Source organism: Marmota marmota, unplaced genomic scaffold, assembly GCF_001458135.2.
Source record: "Marmota marmota marmota unplaced genomic scaffold, marMar, whole genome shotgun sequence".
NCBI classification, from domain to species: Eukaryota; Metazoa; Chordata; class Mammalia; order Rodentia; family Sciuridae; genus Marmota; species Marmota marmota.
In genome coordinates, this window is record NW_025999898.1 from 4740897 (window position 1) to 4761699 (window position 20803).

The 20803-nt window shown below is 40.0% G+C and overlaps 1 long non-coding RNA gene and 1 pseudogene across 1 annotated transcript in view; one reads left to right on the forward strand and one right to left on the reverse strand.

Moving 5' to 3' along the window:
* Positions 1–1777: 1777 nt before the first annotated feature.
* Positions 1778–2290, reverse strand: LOC107158468 (annotated as a pseudogene).
* A 15103-nt stretch (positions 2291–17393) lies between these two features.
* LOC107158451 overlaps positions 17394–20803 on the forward strand; it is a 16469-nt gene continuing 13059 nt past the window's right edge. Inside the window, exons 1-2 of the long non-coding RNA XR_001505617.2 lie at positions 17394–17490; positions 17596–17909. This is a non-coding gene — a long non-coding RNA (uncharacterized LOC107158451). The remainder of the gene's footprint in view (positions 17491–17595; positions 17910–20803) is intronic.

Consider the following 20803-nt stretch of genomic DNA (forward strand, 5'->3'; position numbering starts at 1 on the left):
GGGAGGGGAGAGGTGGGGAGGGGGGAGGGTGGAGGATGGGAAAGGCAGCGGAGCACAACAGACACTAGTATGGCAATTTGTAAATCAATGGATGTGTAACTGATGTGTTTCTGCAATCTGTGTATGGGGTGAAGGTGGGAGTTCATAACCCACTTGAATCAAAGTGTGGAATATGATATGTCAAGAAATTTGTAATGTTTTGAACAACCCACAATAAAAAATTAAAAAAAAAATTTTCCAAGCAACATTTTAAATTTTTTAATTTCCAGATTTTATATTTCTCATTTTAGAAATTGGAATACTTTTGAGTGTTTTGTTTAAGTTTTCCTATCTTCTTTCATCATGTAAATGCATTTTTAAAAAATTAATAATGCTAATTTTTATTCTGTGGTTTGAGAAATTAATTGAAATGTGATACATTATTTGTACTAAGATATGACTTGACCAAAAATACCTTTGGTTTGCTAGGTTTTTTTAAATGTCTGAAAATGGAAGGTATTTTTGTCTTAATTATAAATAGAATTGCCTGTGTTAAAACATATTCTTGAGTAATCTATTTGTATATCTTTTATGCCCTGAAAATTTAAAGGTTAATTCAAACTGGCATGTTTTAGAATATTAAAGAAAAAAATAACTACTTTTAATACCAATCTTTTAAATTTCATGATGATTTTTGTAGGGATAGTGATATATACTATAAGCATTGTCAAAACTTTGAAAATTTCTTTCTATAAAATATAAAATGCTCAGTATCTAAATCCAAGTCAACCGTGGTATATCAATGTTAATTTTGGGTTTTATATTATGTTATGGTGTTCAAAATTCAAATATAACATTTAATATTTTTCATGCTTTTACAAAGTAGATCCTAAATTACTCAGCTTTGGCCACATGTAATCATACTTTTGAAATTATTTGTCATATATTAAAAATTCCCTTTAATTTCAATCAAGATGAAAATCTAAATACTGGAACCAGTGGTATAAAGCCCCAAAATAAACACAATCAAAAAGTTCCTATCCAAGACACATTTTTTTTTTAAACCAGGGTTTGAAACCAGAGGGGCTTTACCACTGAGTCACATCATCAAGCTTTTTCCTGTATGTCTCTCTTTTTTTTTTTTTTTTTTTTGAGAGCAGCTGAATGATTTGGTGTGTGGGTGGAGATATGGTTAGTATAATACAGAGAACATATGGGAAAAGTATAAAATGGTATTTAATGGCAGTACTTATCTCATTAGGGCAATAATCAAGGATATTGCTAATGTTTATGGTACTTGCTTTTCTATAGAACATAAGCCAAAGCCATAAACTTGAACTTGAGTTATATACATAATACATACACCACCTTAAGTAAAATACATTTTTTTCATAAGTAACATGGCATTTTAAAATATTGGAAACAGTATCTGTGCTGATTTGTATTTTGACTTAGTGGAACAAGAAAAGAACAACATTCAATTTGGTAGGGGTATACTAATATAAAGCTCTTAAAATTCAAAATATCTTCCTCTCCCTTTGTACTTACCATAGGCTATATATTGTCTTGAGAAGATTCATTGAGCAAAATGTCAAATACATCTTTATAATTTGGAAGGAACTAATGTGAAAGCAAATTGGAAGGTGAGATTTCATCTTGTTTTAAAATAAGTACTCTTTTTTTCTTATAGAAAAAATTAAATCAGTTTATTACAAAAATATATCTAACCTATACTTTTTGCAGCTTTCAGAAGAAGTCCAGTACTTTGTTTATACAAAGTCTATGAAGTCAATAGAAGTCATCTAATCCTAAATTGTGACATATTCCATTCAAGTCCTTGGCATAATCCCTCATCATTAAGAGCACAGCATGCCTGCATATGCTACTGATGATATTTAATAGAAGTTAGCTTCAAAAACTGGGAGATTTCTGCTACAGTCATGCATTCTTTATCATGTTTAAAAATTAGTAATCCATTTTTCTTACATCCTCATTCACTAATATTATGTAGAGTTCTTTAATTACAGAAATCCTCTGTATTGTCCACAACTACTATTACAAACTCCATGTTAGTATAAGTATTCCAGGAAGAACAAAGAGATTCTTGGCCAATATTCCACATTAGGAAATGTGCATTACTACTCACTATCTCTTCTACCTTACTTCCTATTGTAGGGGATGTATGTACAACTTCCTTCATAGAAAATTGTTAAAGGATTGTAGTTTTCCCTGCATTGTCCAACCCTACAATGATAATTTTATTACCCTGGTGATTGAATAGCCTCCATTTTCTGTTGAAAAGAATTCTCATTCTTGTGCAGCAGACTCCATCTACCTGAGCCTGGCCTGGCCTCCCCTGGCTGAGGCTAAAGGGTAGAAAGAAGCACTGGAACATTTGCCTCTGCTGCTGTTGCCATTCCCACACTGGTCACTGATCTACTTCCAGGGAACCAGAGGCAGGCTAACACCCAGGACACTCTGCTCTGAGCAAGGCTCTGCTACTGCGGTTGCCACCTGCTCCTGGACATTGCAGCCACTTTGTCTGCCATGGCCTTGTGGGCCCTGGTACTCCCCTAGCTCCTCTTGGACAACAGCAGTATGGATTTTCTTCTTGTTCCTAAGGTTTGGAATTTTTTTTCTGATTACTTCATTGAGAAGATTGTGCATTCCTTTAGTTTGTATTTTGGAAACATCAATGATTCTTAGATCTGGTCTCTTAATGTTATCCCAGATTTCTTAAATATTCTGGTCATGGTTATGCAACATCTTTTCTTTATTGTTGACTCCATGTTTAAGATTATATACTTGGTCTTCAAAGTCTGACATTATGCCTTCAAAGTGGCCTGATCTATTGTTAATGATTTCCATAGGATTTTAAAATGATTTATTGAGTCTTTCATCTCCAGAATTTCTATTTGGTTCTTTTTAAGAATCTCTCTCCTTATTGAAATGATCTTTCACTTCCTGTATTTTCCATCTAGTTCATTCCTTACATCTTTTTTTAGCTCACTGAACATTTTAACTATGAACTTTCTAAATTTTTTCTCCATTATTTCCTCTATTGTGATGTTAATGGGATCAGATGTTGAAGTATTGTGGGCTATTTGGAGATAGTTTGCTCCTTTGCTTTTTCACTTATATGTCTATCCATCTGCCAGGATGATTATTGCTTCTACTTTTATTCAAGGGACTATTTAGTGAGCTACTTTCTCTTAAGAGAACCAGGTTGGGCGAATATCCAGGTGTTCATACCTACTACACTCAATGTATGTCCTCTGCTATTCTCAGCATCAGCACCACTTTGAGAGAGGTCACTAAATTCTGTTTATAAAATCACTTCAGAACATACCTAATCAACTATGATACCATATACTAATCAACCTTAGGAGAAACAAAAACTAGTTGAAAATGTTCTTCACAGTTCTTCTAACCCCAGGTACAAAATCGTAGTATTGACCTGGAATTTGTTGATAAATTAACTATTAAAGATTGCAAAATTAGTATTACCTGACATAGTGAAGAAGAGGAGAGGGGGAAAAAGTGAAGAAGAGGAGAGGAAAAGGGGAAAAAAGAAAAAATCCTTAGGTGAATCTTCATTACTAACCATTTATTTGACTACAAAATAGCTTGATCTCAGTGCACACAAATTTTTCTGTGAACAAGTGTTTTTCAGGAATGTCCTGAAGCAAAGAGTGAATAGATACTCTTTATATCTCATCCTCCAGGACTGAAGGGGCTAATAGTGAAGCTGACGCAGGTGGCCTCAATCCTTAGCACCAATGTGCACTCACTGAAGGATGACAATAATTCTGAGGCAGGGAGAAAGGTGTGAGGTTCCCAGAGGGAAACAGGCAGTTACATCTCCATGAAAAAGAACAGGATGTGCCAGCCCAATCTTGCAGATTTCATTCCCCCTGAGAGAGAAATGACATTGTGAGGGGAACCCCAGAGGAGTGATGGGGTAGTGAACACCCCTAGCCCCTCTTCGCCATCAGCTAGAGAAAAGCCATGGGGGCCACCATAGCAAACAGCGCCAGAAGTTACCAGACTCCTCCACATTTATGTTAAGTGTCAGAGGACTGGATTGAGCCCCCTAGTGGCCATATTGTATGCTCCAGACCAGTTTAGCAGGACTTCTTAGCAGGCCCCAAGACCATCCCAGTCTCAAAGGAGAACCTCTGAGGTCATGTTGGATGCCTCCTAATTTACACACCTGACTCCACCTGTCCAAATCTACATTATGGCTAAAGATCCTTTGTAATACAATCGGTATTATCTGACTCCATCCTCATTACTCATGGGAACTTGAAAACTGACGGCAAAATAAAAACTCAGATACCAATCTGAGCATTGAGAAATGAGTATTATTGATTCATGCATTTATTTGCTGAAATGCTTGTAAATAGTTTAAGTTTCACAAGAAATGACTAATCAATTTAAAATTCAGGTATTATTGAAAGAGGAAAATCTGAAGTGTGTGATTAACTTGTTCATTATTCTTCATGCAATTAGTTGTTCTTCCCAATTATTGCCATGTCCACAATACCATTTTGCCCTCTTCAGGGTCAGTGTGGCCCTGGAATAGGTGCTGGATGATTATCTGGGAACTATGTATAATAGCACCTACCTCAGTCCAGGTCATTGACCTCAGAACCTCATTCTTCCTGGATGTATGACAGAGGGCAGAACTCTGGGGCATCTTCACAATGACCTGAATGCCTCTGTTCTCCCTGTCTGCATGAGTACCAAACCCAGGCTCTGTAACTAGATTCATCTCTGTCCCCAAAATACCAAGCCTGTCCCTGACACTGAGTTCCACCCTGAGAATGCTTCAGGTGGTAAAGCACCAAGAATGAGCTCCCAGAATCCTCACCATTTCACTCCTGGGATCTGCTAAGTCTCTCTTTTTCTGAATTAGAGGTGTCACCCACATCAACAGAGGGAGAGGTGCAGGTAGCACTACAGAGAGAACCAGCAGGAGCCAGACCATCCCTGAAGACTAGAGCAGCTTTTCACTCCCCACAGATTCTTTGACTCTAAGCTGGTCACAACCCCTAGAAATTATCACCTGCAGGATGAGCTGGGCTCCTGGAGAACCCCAGACCATGGTTGGGGACAAAAGTGAGCTGTGTGGGACACAAGCCCTGGTGCCCAGCCTGGCCCAAACATTACCCTTCCCATCCTAGTCATGCTGTGCCACAAAGAGCCCAGAATCAAAATTCAGGACACCTGGATCAACTTCTGCCCTTGATTACGTTGGTGTCTGTCCTCATCAACAATTGAGGCTCTCTGGGCTTCAGTGTTCTGATGTGAAATGGGGACACCTACTGACCTTAGAAGAATTATTTTTCAGAAATAAATGACACAAAGGCATGATAGAGTCTTACTGATTATATCTGGATTTTCTTAGTTCCCAGGAAGAGGTCCCAGGTGTTCAGAGTTGCTCTCCTTCCTCTGTGAGAAGCCAAGGAGAGGGGCTCAGCAGGAGTGCTTTCTCACTGACGGGAATAGGTGTTCCTGGGTTTGAAAAAATAAGAGATTCTGGTTTTTATTCAAATGGCACATCGAGCTAATGTAGAAATTCACAACTGTGAACTATGACGTGTGGGATGAAATAAAAATCTTAGCTATATAAATGATGGTAGTAATGATGATGATGATGATCATGATATGAGGACAGCACTGACCCTTAGTGCCAGAAACCTCCTGGGCTCCCACTGACCCCACAGCTGCTCTTTTTGTTGTTGAGGGGGCTGTGCCATTTGTGGATATTAATACATAGATGTCTGGCTCCACAGAGAATATCATTTACATTTCCCTTGTCTTGTCTTTTCTTTCTTTCTTTCTTTCTTTTTTGGTATCAGGGTTTGAACCCAGGGACACTCAATCACTAAGCCACCTCTCCAGCTCTTCTATGTATTCCATTTAGAGTCCAGTTCTCACTGAGTTGCTTAGGGTCTCACTAAGTTGCAGATGCTGGCTTTGAACTCACAACCCTCCTGCCTCAGTCTTCTGAGATACTATAATTACAGGCGTATACCATCATGCTCACTTCTGTTATTTTTTATTTGTTCTTTCAGAAGAGTTGTAGATAGATCTGTCTCTCCTTTTCCTGAAGAAAACATCACTAAGGAGGAAACTGTGAACCTAGGATAGAGTCACAGGAATTGCACTTGCTTCAACTGCCTGAACATCACAGATTCTATCACTGGGTGTTGTGCTGGACAGGGCTGGGTAGGGGCAGTTGACACAGAGTAAGGGTGTGTGAAGCTGAGAGGGAAGGACCCAAAGAGTCTCCTTTACCAGAGGATATAGCAGAGCTGAAACAAGGAGAAGCCAGGAAAAAAAGCTAGAGTTGTCCAGAGGGTCCCAAGAGGGAGGCCAGCCCAGGGATCAACAGGTATCTAGGGACAATCCTTTGACTGGAAGCAAGGACAGGCCATTCTATGCCTAGGCTGAAGTGACCATGTTTTGAGGGTCAGACTTACAAAATGTCAGTGTCATAGCACCAAGAGCACTTGTAGGAGTTAGGGTTCAGTGAGGGTCTCACCAGGGAAATGAGCTAGAGGAGTCTGACATGTCATCCTGAGCAGCTCCAACAGGGCTCTGAGTTACTGGGGTGAACACCCCCAGTTCAGGTGCTCCAGGAAGGTGCTCAATGTGAGAAGGTGGTGATTCCACATCCCTGTGTTCTTCATTTAGGATGGCTGCCTAGGTCTCCTGACCACTCTTAGGGCATTGTCCCTTACTATGTAGCAGTGGTCCAAGGCCTGAATCCTATTTTCAGGGCATGTTTGGGACACTTGCCCACTCCTTCCTAGCTTCTCTCCCGAAGTCCAGGCAGGTTTGGCATTAGAGCTGCAGCTCAAGTTGGGGAAGGGCCTCTCAGGATCTTGTCCCTGGATGAACAATCCACAGCCTCCTTTAGAAGACTCTAAAGAGTGATGGGAAAACTTTATCATATGAGTAGGAGCACAGTATGATGTGAACTCTCATCTGCTTCTGGTTAAAGCTCTGATCATGAGGCCTCTTTTGTTCTGTGACATTATCCTCCTGACTGGAGGGACACCTGACTGTTCTATGTGACCCCTAATGCTGATGAAATTCACTGAGACAATTTGGACTTAGTGCATTTTTTCAGACAGGTCTAGTTTCTGGTATTTTAAGTACATTTTGTACTACAATGAAGCAGTGAGAACAAAAAAAATTACAGTGCCCATTGCCAGTCTACCGTAGAAAGAAGGTCAAAGATGGGAGCAAATATCACCTATGAAATGAGACTAGATGTTGTGGAGAAACTACAAAAGCAGGTGATTGCTTAATAACAGACTGCCAGATATTAGCTCATTTCACAAAAATTGTAATATCAGTGTCACATTATAATGAAATGACAATGAAAGGACACAAGTGAATTGGGTGACAGTAGGAACACTAGGTGAGAGGTCCACTTCTGCTGAGTGAGGTGTTATCATTGGTCTCAGCAGGACCACCTCAGTTCAGGCCAGGATATCGGAAGGTCAACAGCCTTAATGAGGTAGGCCCAGGAAATATCATACTGTGCTCCTACTCATATGATAAAATTGTCCCATCAGCAAGAACACACTAGCCTATCCCCAAAAGAGCACAAGATTTTTTTTTTGTCTTCCAGAATGTTCATTTGCTTACTCTGTTTTTATCCCATTACCTTAATACTGAGATCCTCTTAACACATCTTTTATCTTAGAGAATGCTGTGATGAGATAAGAAAGAAAACAAAACAAAAATTTGATTAATATGTATTCAATGATATTTATGTTAGAAAAGGAAAACATACTTTTTACCCATACATTTTTCACCTCTGAAAGGATTATGTGATTAACACTTCTGTTTAATTGGCCTGTGTTCATTTTCTTTTTTTAAAAATTTATTTGTTTTTTATTTTTAATTGATTTTTAAAAAATAAATGACAGCAGAATGCATTATAATTCTTACTACACATATCTACTGTTGGGGTTTAAGTGTGCAGAGTTTAGCTCCCTCAGGCCTGACATGTTGCAAGAGCTGTGGCTGTGATTTAGGTTAGCTGAGGCAAACCTCAGCTAGGAGGAAGAAAAGTTCTCTTCCCCTTATCGCAAGTCACAAGTTCTGCATGGTTTGGCCAAGAGGAAGAAGCTTCCTGCATACTTATCCTGGGAACAGTACATTCTAAAAGAAACAAATGCATCCTCAGGGGATTAGATAATGTCTACAAAGAACTTTAAGAGGGTACTTATCAAATAAACAGGAACGATCTGAATTTAGCTCTGTGTATCCGCTGAGGCATGATATTTGGGCAATGTGGGTAACGTGATATTGAAGAATTGCTTGCTTTGTTAGAAGAAGTAGATAAAAGGAACTTGCAAATAAACCTCAGCATGCAGTTGCAATTGCTGCCTTTGCTCTGCATCCCCTGTGTCCTGGTTATCTCGCGACCCTTACCAGGGACCCGAACGCTCTAGACGTTCACAATCTACCACAATTTTTCATATCTCTGGTTGTATATGAAGTATGTTGACACCAATTTGTGTCTTCATACATGTACTTTGGATAATGATGTCCATCACATTCCATCATCCTTGCTAACCCCCTGCCCACTCCTTTTCCCTCCCACTCCTCTGCCCTATCTAGAGTTAATCTATTCCTCCCAAGCTCCCTCTCCCTACCCCACTATGAATCAGCCTTCTTATATCAGAGAAAAGATTCAGCATTTGTTTTTTTGGGGGATTGGCTAACTTCACAATGCCATCCATTTACCTGCAAATGCCATGATTTTATTCTCTTTTATTGCTGTGTTCATTTTCTGTATTTACCTGCATATCCATGGAGTACTAGAGAATGTTCTGCAGTCTATAATGCTCCTCCTCACCCCCATTCTGGAGTGACCACCCAATTCCTCTTTCATGGTCAAGATCAGTCAGTACTCTAGCTTGAATAATGATTCCCAGTCATGACTTGGCAAAAGGAGACACTGTGTGATTTCATCACAACCACTGAGAATCTCCTGGGGACTTGTCCTCCTTCTGGAATTGAGACTCCACATTATAAGTGCTTAATGTAAGTTACAGAGATGAGAGGCGAACATTGTGTTAGGAGGTCACTAGGGATAATAGTGGGGAATAATGGAGGGTGGAGTCACTCCCATTTCTACACCTAAATTGCTGCTTCAGGAATCCTGACTCTAGGACAAAAGCACTATATATTAGACACTGATTTAGAAAAAATATAGCATCCTGGAGGACACTGTCAGTTCTTTGAAGTGTGGCAACATAGCTGGCTTTGTCACTGAGTCCTCAAACATTCTTCAACTTCATGTTATATCCAAGGCTGCCTGTCAGTTTCCCTCTGATCACTGTAATAACTATCTTCATGTCCTTTCACTAACATTATTGTGATTAATTTATTTGTGTTAATTATTTCCCCCATTTCAGTGTGTTTCTTTTTTTAAACAAAATTCACATTTTATTTAGATTGAAATAAAGTACACTAAACAGATTTTATTCACCAAAAATAACAGCAATATTTTCTGTATCATTTCTAGATAAATCACAAAATATTTACTTTGTATGTATTCCAGGTTTTGCTTATAAATCTAGATGAGGTAGTAGATATAGTCATGAAGAAAGAAAACAGATAAGTTGCCCATATCAGCAGCCTCTGATTCTGTCTTGACTACGAAGCAGAAGTGTTCAACATTTACCTGCTAAAATGAAGGAGTAGGCTTATGAAGATGAAGGATCAACAAAGGAATATAAATAGCAACCACCAGATGTGGAACAACTAGGGCAGGCTCTTCTACTCAAACTTTAAGTGTAACTTGTTCTTTAAGTTTATTTAATAAAGACAAAATCTATACCGAAATCTCTTTGGGGAGCTCATGACTCTCTGGTTAATTCCCTTAATTGTCCATTACAGATTTTAACATACTTAAAACTCCTAATAGTCAAAGATCAACAGTAGGCCTCATTGTAACATTTCATAAGATGTATTCTTTTCTTATATCTCCTCAAAATTATTTTTTCAAAATTGATAACAATACTTGTCAACTATATCCATGGTAATAAAGCATTTTATAATCTAAAAGATTTACTAAAATAATTCCAGAGTGCTACATACGAGCAGAGGTCACACAGAAGTGAAATGTGATACTTCCAATGAGGTTTTCTGGAAGAACAGACAAGTTTTCAAAGCATGAGAGCTCAAACAGGTGCCATGTATATAGGCAGAATACTAATGGCTAGTGTATTCATGAAAGGCCTATAGGCAAAGATATTCTTTGTAGGCAAAGATACATTAAGTGACTTACATATACCTTAGGCCTCCAACAATGAAGCTCTGCTAAAAGCATGTTGGGATTAGGAAGGTCACTTCTGTATATGTCAGCATGGTGCTCCTCTGATGAATTGAATTTGAGCTGTCCCATGACTGAGGGTACCAGAGATAAGCATTTAAGAGCTTTGAGGTACTGTTCTCAAAATATATCTCTAAGTTTCTAAATGATGTGCTCCACTGTTGGAACACTTAGGGTTTCTTTATAGTAACTTTCAGAGGTTAATTGAGATTCCAGGTTACCCTGCTGAGCCCTATGAAATTTCCCAGGGAGTTTCATCTGAATATCAAGATTGGTTGCCAAATTTGTTGCTTCCTTAAACCAAAACTCTTGATAAACTTCAATATTTTCCATTACTTTATTGAGTGAATGCAGCACTGAGATCCAGCTACTGGCAGCAAATAAGACATCAGAAGTTTGTCCCTGGAGATTTTCCCCAAAGCCTCTTGTAAAAGATGAAATTAAAATGTGTTACTGCACTACAGAATGCAAATGCTCGACCAGTTATACAGTTATTCCATCTAATATTTTTGTTACTCTTTATACTATCTAAACATAGAACAGGTGCTTGCAGGAGATCCACCAAAATTTCAAAAGCATCATGCCTGCCTGTCCACTGAGAATGGCAAATTTCCTTCAGTTCTTTACCCCTTTCTTCACTGTTCTGGCAAAGAACGGAAATTACATTGTCCAGCTCTATTAGCAGTTGTGGTGATCAATGGAAAAAAGAACAGACTTTCTCAATTGTTACTAATGCAACAGACACCCCCATCACAGGCACTGATTTTGCCAACCATATGTTTAAGGCACAGGAAGAGCAGAGTGTGTAGACAGGTTGGGGATATTTCTCTAAAAGTCTAGAAGCCACAACTTTCATTTTGGAAGACAATCTGCTAGATAAAATGTAATGTGATTAAGTGACTTACATATACCTTAGGCCTCCAACAGTGAAGCTCTGCTAAAAGCATGTTGGGATTAAGAAAATCACTTCTGTACATGTCAGCATGGCACGGTGCTCCTCTGATGAATTGAATTTGAGCTGTCCTATGACTGAGACAATACCCATAGTAAATCCCCACTTGTCAGTTAATGGTAGTTGAAATTTCACAGCCAAAATTTGTGCATCAGCTTCATAAGGCAAGAAGCCCACAAATTCCTCTCTCAAGTTAGGAGAGTTGCCTACAAACCTCACCAACACAGGAAAGTGCTCTTCCCCTGCTATGTCCACCACATCATCAGTGGTAATGGAAAAGAAGTGCGAGTCTCTCACTTCCTGAGGGTTTCTTCCCTAATGCAGCTCTCACAGATTTCCAGCATCAGCTTCTGCTGTGTTTTTGAACAGAACAATGTGTTAACTGCTGTGATCTTAAAGCATTTTCTCAGGACCTCTTCACCAGAATTTATCTGACATTCCAACAGGGCCTGAAAGTTATCAGGAGTAAAGGGATGTTGAGGGACCTGACCTTCCAGAATTGACTGTGGGGAGCTTGAGGATGCAGAGAAACCCCTCCTGAATTGTTTCAGAGAACTGCATCTACTTTATTGTGTAGCAAAAATAGCTTATATAGTGAGTATGTGCCAATTTACATATAACAGTCATGATAGGCCAGAGTTGATGTACAACATATCATCTTACGAGAGTACAGACACCAAGAGTTCAGAAAATGCCATTCAGGCTGAACTTGTACCAATAGGGGAGTAACTTCCTGTCAAAGGAGCATTTCTTCCTGTCAAAGAATGGCGCTTGCCAGTGTTCTGACAGCAGTCTGTCCCAAAACATAGCGTTCTATGTTAGGAATTCCCTGTTGTACAATGAGCAAGATAAGCATTCCTCCATGTAGGTTCAAAGTTAGGCCCTGCAACAAAGGGACCTTATGGGATTTCATCAGCTTCATGCCCATCCAGAGGTATATTTTGTTTTCCCATAAGAATCAAAATTTCAAATAAAGACTTTAAGTATTCTTTGTTTTCCTCCTCTTCAAGGGTTAAAGTTAAAATATCTTCATCCTGTTCATCAGCCTCTTCTTCTGCACTGGGGTTCTGAGCATTGCTATTGTTTGTTTCTTTATGCTTTTTTTTTTTTCCTGCTCAGAACAATTTTTTTTTTCTGTTTCAGTGTCCTGATTTCATCTTCACCCATTTCTTTTATTCACTTTCTATGTCTACTATGTGGATTGTTCAAATGTGTGGTAAGATAAAATATTGTTTGTATTGCATTATCTTGAAGAACTATCCTATGAGGATTAGTTCTACAGATCATGGAGGTCTCACAGTGTTTGCACATAATCGATAATGTTTATGTTTAGTCAATCAGGTGTTTTATCTTCCAAGTCAGCTCTCCTACAATTCTTCACTAAATTCTGAAATCTAGTCAGACCCTGAGGAAACCTGAAGAAGACTAGGTCTGACTGAGAGCTCTTCTGCACGCAGTTGGGGGCAGTGCAGAAGTTTGGCATCAGCATCATCACCAGCCTGCCAGCTGGCCCAGCCTTCCCCTCCCCGCCTCCTCAGGGCAGCCACCTGCCTGTCAGGGTCCCAAAGAGGAGCCAGGCCAGCAGACCAGCTCAGCAGGGCCAGAGTGAGGGGAGTAGCTGAGTGTCAGGGTATTTCTTTTTCTTTCTTCTTCTTTTTTTTAAACATATCTTTTAGTTGTTGATGGACCTTTTATCTATCTATCTATCTATCTATCTATCTATCTATCTATCTATCTATCATGCTGAGAATTGAACCCATTGCCTCACACATTGCTAGGTAAGCACTCTACCACTGAGTCACAACCTCAGCCCCAAAGTGTCAGGGTATTTCTAATGCAAAACACATGCATGAAACCAGACACACGAGCTGATGGAGGCTAATTTTTCTCCTCCAAAAACAAGTCTGATATATGACAGTTGTTATTTTCCAGTGCTTACCAATTCCATGTGGGACATGGAATATTTCTTAGTTTCTGTTCCACCATCCTTAGTGTCTTAGGCTTGCTTTCTTTGTTGACTTATGACCTCAAGGTGACCATTGCAACTCCACCTATCACACCCATATTCAAGAGGCCGAATGATGCAAAAGACAGTGTGTTTCCTTTCTTTATAAATGCAGAAGTGCTCTGAGAAGGAGCCCAATTTACTGTCTTCCATGCCATGGACCTGCTTTGGACTACATAGTCAATCCTTGCTGCCTTGAATTTAGAAGAAGTGTCTGAATATGCGAGAAATAAAAAAAGCAAAGGTGCGAGCAGCTGAGACTGCAAGCTAAATTTGTCAAATCACAACCCCCACCAGAAACAAGGAAACTCAGAGGAGCAGAGGCTTGTCATGTTCCGCAGATTTCCTGGGATAAAATGTGGTGCAGACCACAATGGATTTGAGTAAATACTGGTTCTGAATGGTGTCGCCTGTGTCATTTGTCCTGTATTCACCACCACCATAGGTGTCTCAACACCTGCAGCTGGCACCAAGGAGAGCCAGTTCCTGAGTACTGTGTCACTCCACCCGAAGCTATGGGCCACAGATCATGACCACCCACCATGTGGAGAAATGTTCAGATACATCTGAGCTGGGTACTGACCCTCCTCATTCAAAGAAATGTTCATCATTTTCTGTAGTATGAGCCTGACATGGGAAGGGACATACACACAAGGGAAATTACTCCTCTGGGGACAGCGGGCCTAGGATTGAGGACTCCTAGAATTGAGAAGTATGTTCTGAATCCACACATCAGCCAAGGTTGTCTCTGAGCAACTAGAAACCAGCATGGAGAGACCACCTGACAAAGCCACATGAGGAAGGACTGGGCCTGAAATTCAGGGGCATTAGTTTATGCTGGCAGTTAGTGACCAAGACCTGAGACCTGAAGGGGAAGTTTTCATTTTTTTTACAACATAGTCTTTGACACTCACAAAGAAAATTTTGGGTTCTGTGTAACTTTTAGGCTCTTATACAATTTCTCTGTTAAGGTGACAGAGATCCTGGCTCCTCATCTCCCCCTAGACCACCATTCATGCTGAATCTGTAACTGTTGGGCAGTATTGAAGCACAGAGTGTGGACCCTGTCCAGAGCATGCTGGAGATGGGAAGCACAGCACCTAAGATCTTAATGAGGAGCTCACAACAGGGACAGAGTTATAGCACCACAGTGGACTTCTAAAAATTTCATGGATACTTGGTCAGGAAGGAATTTAATTCATACTATGCAGTCCAAGAGCTAAGGACTGGGATACACATCTGACTAAGCCTCTTACTGTTATCAGTAGACTGGGTTCAGATAACATGGACAGACTCACTTCTGAACTCAGAGTGTCCAGGCCATCCCTGAAGCAAGGTGAAGACACAGACTAAGGTAGATGTGTCTGCCCAGACTATGAGACTAACAAGGAAAAGAGACTTCTATGGGTAGAGGGTAGGTCTGCAAGCTTGCCCTTCCCCTTTCTGTATACCTGAGGCTGAACCCTGCTTTGGACACTACAACCTCCTCCAGCAGCAGTCCTGAGCTTGGTCTAATTTACTATAATAGATAGCTTTCCCTGCAAGGGGATAAGAGAGCCCTGGGTAGAAATCAGCCCAGGCTGGGCCTAAAAAAGCAGTTTAAGGACACTTCCACCATGCTTGTTTGCCTCTCCTCCCCAATCTGCATGCTTATTGCACAGGTGCTGCCCCAGGGTCTCAGCCCACCCACCAGGCCCAAGGATATGGACTCAGCCTGGCCCTGATTCTACTCAGCAGGGCTCAGCCTATTATTGGCAAGATACTTAGAACCTGCAGCAGGATTGGGGGACTGTGAGGATAAAATCCACACTGTGCTCACTGTATTGCATGGTTTGCTGGAGTGTTTGGAGGCTCCATCTTCCAGCAGCTCATGAGCCACATGGGCTGATGTTGATGCCATTGGCCGTCCTGTGAGTCCTCAAAATTTCTGAGCTCTTTTAGGTGTGGTGAAAAGATAGTGTCTCTCAGGAAGTGTCAGGCCCACACATCCACAGTTATTTGATCCTTAACAAAGGTGCCAAAAACATACACTGAAGAAAAGACAGGCTGGGAAAACTGGTTATCCACATATACAAGAGTAAAACTAGACTCTTATCTCTCACCCTGCACAAAAGTCAAAATGGATCAAAGACTTAAGTATCAGACCAGAAACTATGCAACTCCTAAAATAATACATAGGGTCAATATTCAAGAATATAGGCACTGGCAATGACTTTCTCAATAGGACCCCTAAAGCTCAGCAAATAATATAAAGGGTTAATAAACAGAATGGAATAAATTTATAAAGCTTTTGCATAGCAAATAAAACAATTAGGAATTTGAATAGAAAACCTACAGAATGGGGAAAAAATCTTTGCTAGCTACTCTTCTGACACAGTATTAATAGCTAGAATATATAAAGAGCTCAGAAAACTTTACAGAAAAAAAAAGAAATACAAATAGCCAACAAATATGTGAAAAAACATTAGGAATTTGGAAAATGCAGATCAAAAACAATGAAATTTTATTTCACATTAATTAAATTGGCAGTCAACAAGAATACAAATAATAATAAATACTGGCAAAGATGTGGAGAAAAAGGAAAACTTTTACAGGTTGGTGGTATTGTAAATTAGTACAACCACTTTAGAAATCAGTGGTACAGAACAGAATGCACAGACTAGACATAAAACCACCATATTATCCAGCTAAGCCACTCCACAATATTTATCTTAAAGAATGAAAACATCATACAATATTGATACATGCATACCCATGTTCATAGCAGCACAATTCACAAGAGCCAAACTATGGGACCAGCCTAGGTGTCCATCAAAAGATGAATGGATAAATAAAATGTGATTTTATATATATATATATATATATATATATATATATATATATATATAGACACACACACACACAGAGACAGAGAGACACACACAATGCAGTTTTATTCGGCCACTAAAAACAAAATTATATTATTTTATTGTTATATTATTATATTATTTTTTGGGAAATGTATGGAACTAGAGATCATTATATTAAGTGAAATAAGCCAAAAAAGAAGGTCAAGGGTTATGTTTTCTGTGATATGTGGACACTAAAGAGGAAAAGAAAGGTACAAGGGAAAGAGATGAAAAGCAAAAGGATATCAATAGAGGAAAGGAACTAGGTGGTGTGGAGTGATGCTGGCCAAATTACATTGTTATCTTGTGTGCATCTACAAATATGTAAAACAAATCTCATCATTATGTACAAGTATAATGCACCACCAATGAAAGAATAAAAAAGAAGGAAGAGGCACCTGGAGGTGAATAGAAGGGACCAGGGGCCTGTCCTGAGATGGAGATGGAGACTTGACTGAGTAGAGGAAGCAAAGCAGATTACCCAGCTCCATTTCCCTAAAGGCTGGGATCTTCCCTATGAATCCACCAGGGGGCAGTCAGGGACTGGAGAGCAGTTGCTGTGGTTTACCACAAACAGTAGTGAGTTTCAAAACAGGTGCTTTTATGTGATTATATCTAAAGTAATAGGATGCCAGTCCTAAATATGTTCTACAACAAAAAATTACCTTTTAGAAGGCCTATTAAAAACACCAGGTCTCAGCATCAAAATCCAGTCCCTAATTTTTTTTTCTGAAGCAGAAGACTTAACAATATTTGGACGCACATCCTAACTGAGAAGGCCAGAGGATGTTGAGCAGGTGAGGAGGATGTGTGGTGCTCCCAATCATATCTCTTCCTGAAAATTGAAGAGACTGGATCTCTCCTGCCATGGTACTATGTCCTCAAGGACATCCCACACAGCACACAGAAGTCCGAAGAATCATCAGGTGACATTTACAAAATCTCCACTATTGGAAGGTTAGGGACATCCCAAAGTAGCTTTAATTCCTAGGGCTGTCACAGGTTCCATCTGTCCTGGTTCAGAAAATACACATCAAACAATTTTAATTCTCCAACTGAACTTTTCTGACCTGGAAGGCAGAAGTGTCCAGAGTCCAAGGCAGCTAAGGGTAGGGGGAGGAGATGCAGGAACTTGAAACAGATTTGCATGGAGGCCCCTCCCTGCTCTGAGTCAGGGGAGGGGATAAGAGAGGTCTGGGGAGCCAGGCCCAGAGCTGGGGGCTCAGGAGGCAAAATTCTCAGGGCATCACCACCATGGCTTGGGCTCTGCTTGTCCTCACTCTTCTTACCCAGGGCACAGGTGACACCTCCAGGGAAGGGACACAAGGAAATATGGGCTAATGTTAGCTCTGGCTCACCAGGGACCAGCACTGACATACCAGAGTGTGTTTTTCTCTCTTTTCAGGATCCTGGTCTCAGTCTGCTCTGACTCAGCCTCCATCAGCTTCTGGGTCTGCAGGACAGACAGTCACCATCTCCTGCACTGGAACCAGCAATGATATTGGGAGATATAATAGTGTCTCCTGGTATTGAAATCTCCCGGGATCATCCCCCACACTCCTGATTTATGGAGTCACTAATCATCCCTCTGGGATACCTGATCGCTTCTCTGGCTCCAAGTCTGGCAACACAGCCTCTCTGACCATTTCTGGACTTCAGCCTGAGGATGAGGCTGATTATCACTGCTGCTCATATACAAGCAGCAGCACTTTACACAGTGTTCCAAGTTCATGGGGAAGTGGGTCTAAAACCTGCCCTGAGTTCACATTTTCCTCTTCACTCTGAAGATATTTCCTCAGTCCTGCACAGAGAGGGCTTCATTGCACGGGGCCCTGAGAATTCATTTCTTTATCAGTTCCACTATTGTTCTACCATAAAGTGCAAAAGGAAACATAATTTCGTAAGGACAACAAGAGCTTTTTATTTGCTGTGTGATGTTGTACCTAAATGTGCAGCTTTTTTCACATCCTTACAGTAAGGGCAGAATAATATGAAGATGCCTATTTGGTTCAGTCCCAGTAGTTCTCAGGGAAAACCTCACTCTTGCTGCCTCCTACTCCCATATTGTGCAGACCTGCCTGGAATCCCTTCTGCATAAACTCTGCATTCACCATGCTGTAGTCAGTGTCTCCATATTTGCTCTTAAGAGTGTCTCTGCTGGTGAAGTAACAACCACTGAGAACATCTGAGGATATTACTGAGGTAATGAGGACAAAAGAAAAGATGCTGTCTTTCTTTTAGTCATAGACATTTGTCATCATAGTCAAGTGAGGTGTCCCACACAGAATTTAAGTGGAGACTGTGTTCTTAATCAGGATTCTCTCTTCCCTTAGAAACCTGAAACCCTGTGCTGGATGTGTCCTGCAGGTGAACTGTCTCTCAGTAGGATGGGCTTGTCCTGATAGGATCCTTTTTTTTAAAATTTTTTTTTATTATTAGTTGTTCAAAACATTACAGAGCTCTTGACATATCATATTTCATACATTTGATTCAAGCGGATTATGAACTCCCATTTTTACCCCGTATACAGATTGCGGAATCACATCGGTTACACATCCACTTTTTTACATACTGCCATACTAGTGTCTGTTGTATTCTGCTGCCCTTCCTATCCTATACTATTCCACCTCCCCTCCCCTTCGCTCCCATCTTCTCTCTCTACCCCATCTACTATAATTCATTTCTCTCTCTTGTTTTTTTTCCCTTTCCCCTCACTTCCTCTTATATGTAATTTTGTATAACAATGAGGGTCTCCTTCCTTTACCATGCAATTTCCCTTCTCTCTCCCTTTCCCTCCCCCCTCTTGTCCCTGTTTAGTGGTGATCTTCTTCTCATGGTTCTTCCTCCCTACTCTGTTCTTAGTTGCTCTCCTTATATCAAAGATGACATTTGGCCTTTGTTTTTTTAGGGATTGGCTAGCTTCACTTAGCATAATCTGCTCTAGTGCCATCCATTTCCCTGCAAATTCCATGATTTTGTCATATTTTCGTGCAGAGTAATACTCCATTGTGTATAAATGCCACATTTTTTAATCCATTCATCTGTTGAAGGGCATCTAGGTTGGTTTCATAGTCTAGCTATTGTGAATTGTGCTGCTATGAACATCGATGTAGCAGTATCCCTATAGTACACTCTTTTAAGGTCTTTAGGGAATAGTTCAAGAAGGGGAATAGCTGGGTCAAATGGTGGTTCCATTCCCAGCTTTCCAAGAAATCTCCATACTGCTTTCCAAATTGGCTGCACCAATTTGCAGTCCCACCAGCAATGTACAAGTGTACCCTTTTCCCCACATCCTCACCAGCACTTGTTGTTGTTTGACTTCATCATGGCTGCCAATCTTACTGGAGTGAGATGGTATCTTAGGGTGGTTTTGATTTGCATTTCTCTGACAGCTAGAGATGGTGAGCATTTTTTCATGTACTTGTTGATTGATTGTATGTCCTCCTCTGAAAAGTGTCTGTTCAGGTCCCTGGCCCATTTTTTGACTGGGTAATTTGTTATTTTATTGTTTAATTTTTTGAGTTCTTTGTATACTCTGGATATTAGGGCTCTCTCTGAAGTGTGAGGAGTAAAAATTTGTTCCCAGGATGTAGGCTCCCTATTTACCTCTCTTATTGTTTCTCTTGCTGAGAAAAAAACTTTTTAGATTAAGTAAGTCCCATTTGTTGATTATTGTTATTAACTGTTGTGCTATGGGTGTCCTATTAAGGAATTTGGAGCCTGACCCCACAATATGTAGATCGGAGCCAACTTTTTCTTCTATCAGATGCAGAGTCTCTGATTTGATATCAAGCTCCTTGATCCATGGCGAGTGAAGGGGATTCAGTTTCATTTTGTTGCATATGGATTTCCAGTTTTCCCAGCACCATTTGTTGAAGATGCTATCCTTCCTCCATTGCATGCTTTTAGCCCCTTTATCAAATATAAGATAGTTGCAACTTTGTGGATTAGTCTCTGTGTCCTCTATTCTGTACCATTGGTCCACCCACCTGTTTTGGTACCAGTACCATGCTGTTTTTGTTACTATAGTTTGAAATCTGATATCACTATACCGCCTGATTCACACTTCCTACTTAAGAGTTGCTTTTGCTATTCTGGGTTTTTTATTTTTCCATATGAATTTCATGATTGCTTTATCTCTTTCTACAAGAAATGCCATTGGGATTTTGATTGGCATTGCATTAAACCTATAGAGAACTTTTGGTAATATCGCCATTTTGATGATGTTAGTTCTGCCTATCCATGAACAGGGTATATTTTTCCATCTTCTAAGATCTTCTTCTATTTCTCTCTTTAGGGTTCTGTAGTTTTCATTGTATAAGTCTTTCACCTCTTTTGTTAGGTTGATTCCCAAGTATTTTATTTTTTTTGAAGATATTGTGAATGGAGTGGTTGTCCTCATTTCCATTTCAGAGGATTTGTCGCTGATATACAGGAATGCCTTTGATTTATGCGTGTTGATTTTATATCCTGCCACTTTGCTGAATTCATTTATTAGCTCTAATAGTTTCTTTGTAGAGCCTTTTGGGTCTGCTAGGTATAGAATCATATCATCTGCAAATAGTGATAATTTAAGTTCTTCTTTTCCTATTTTGATGCCTTTAATTTCTTTC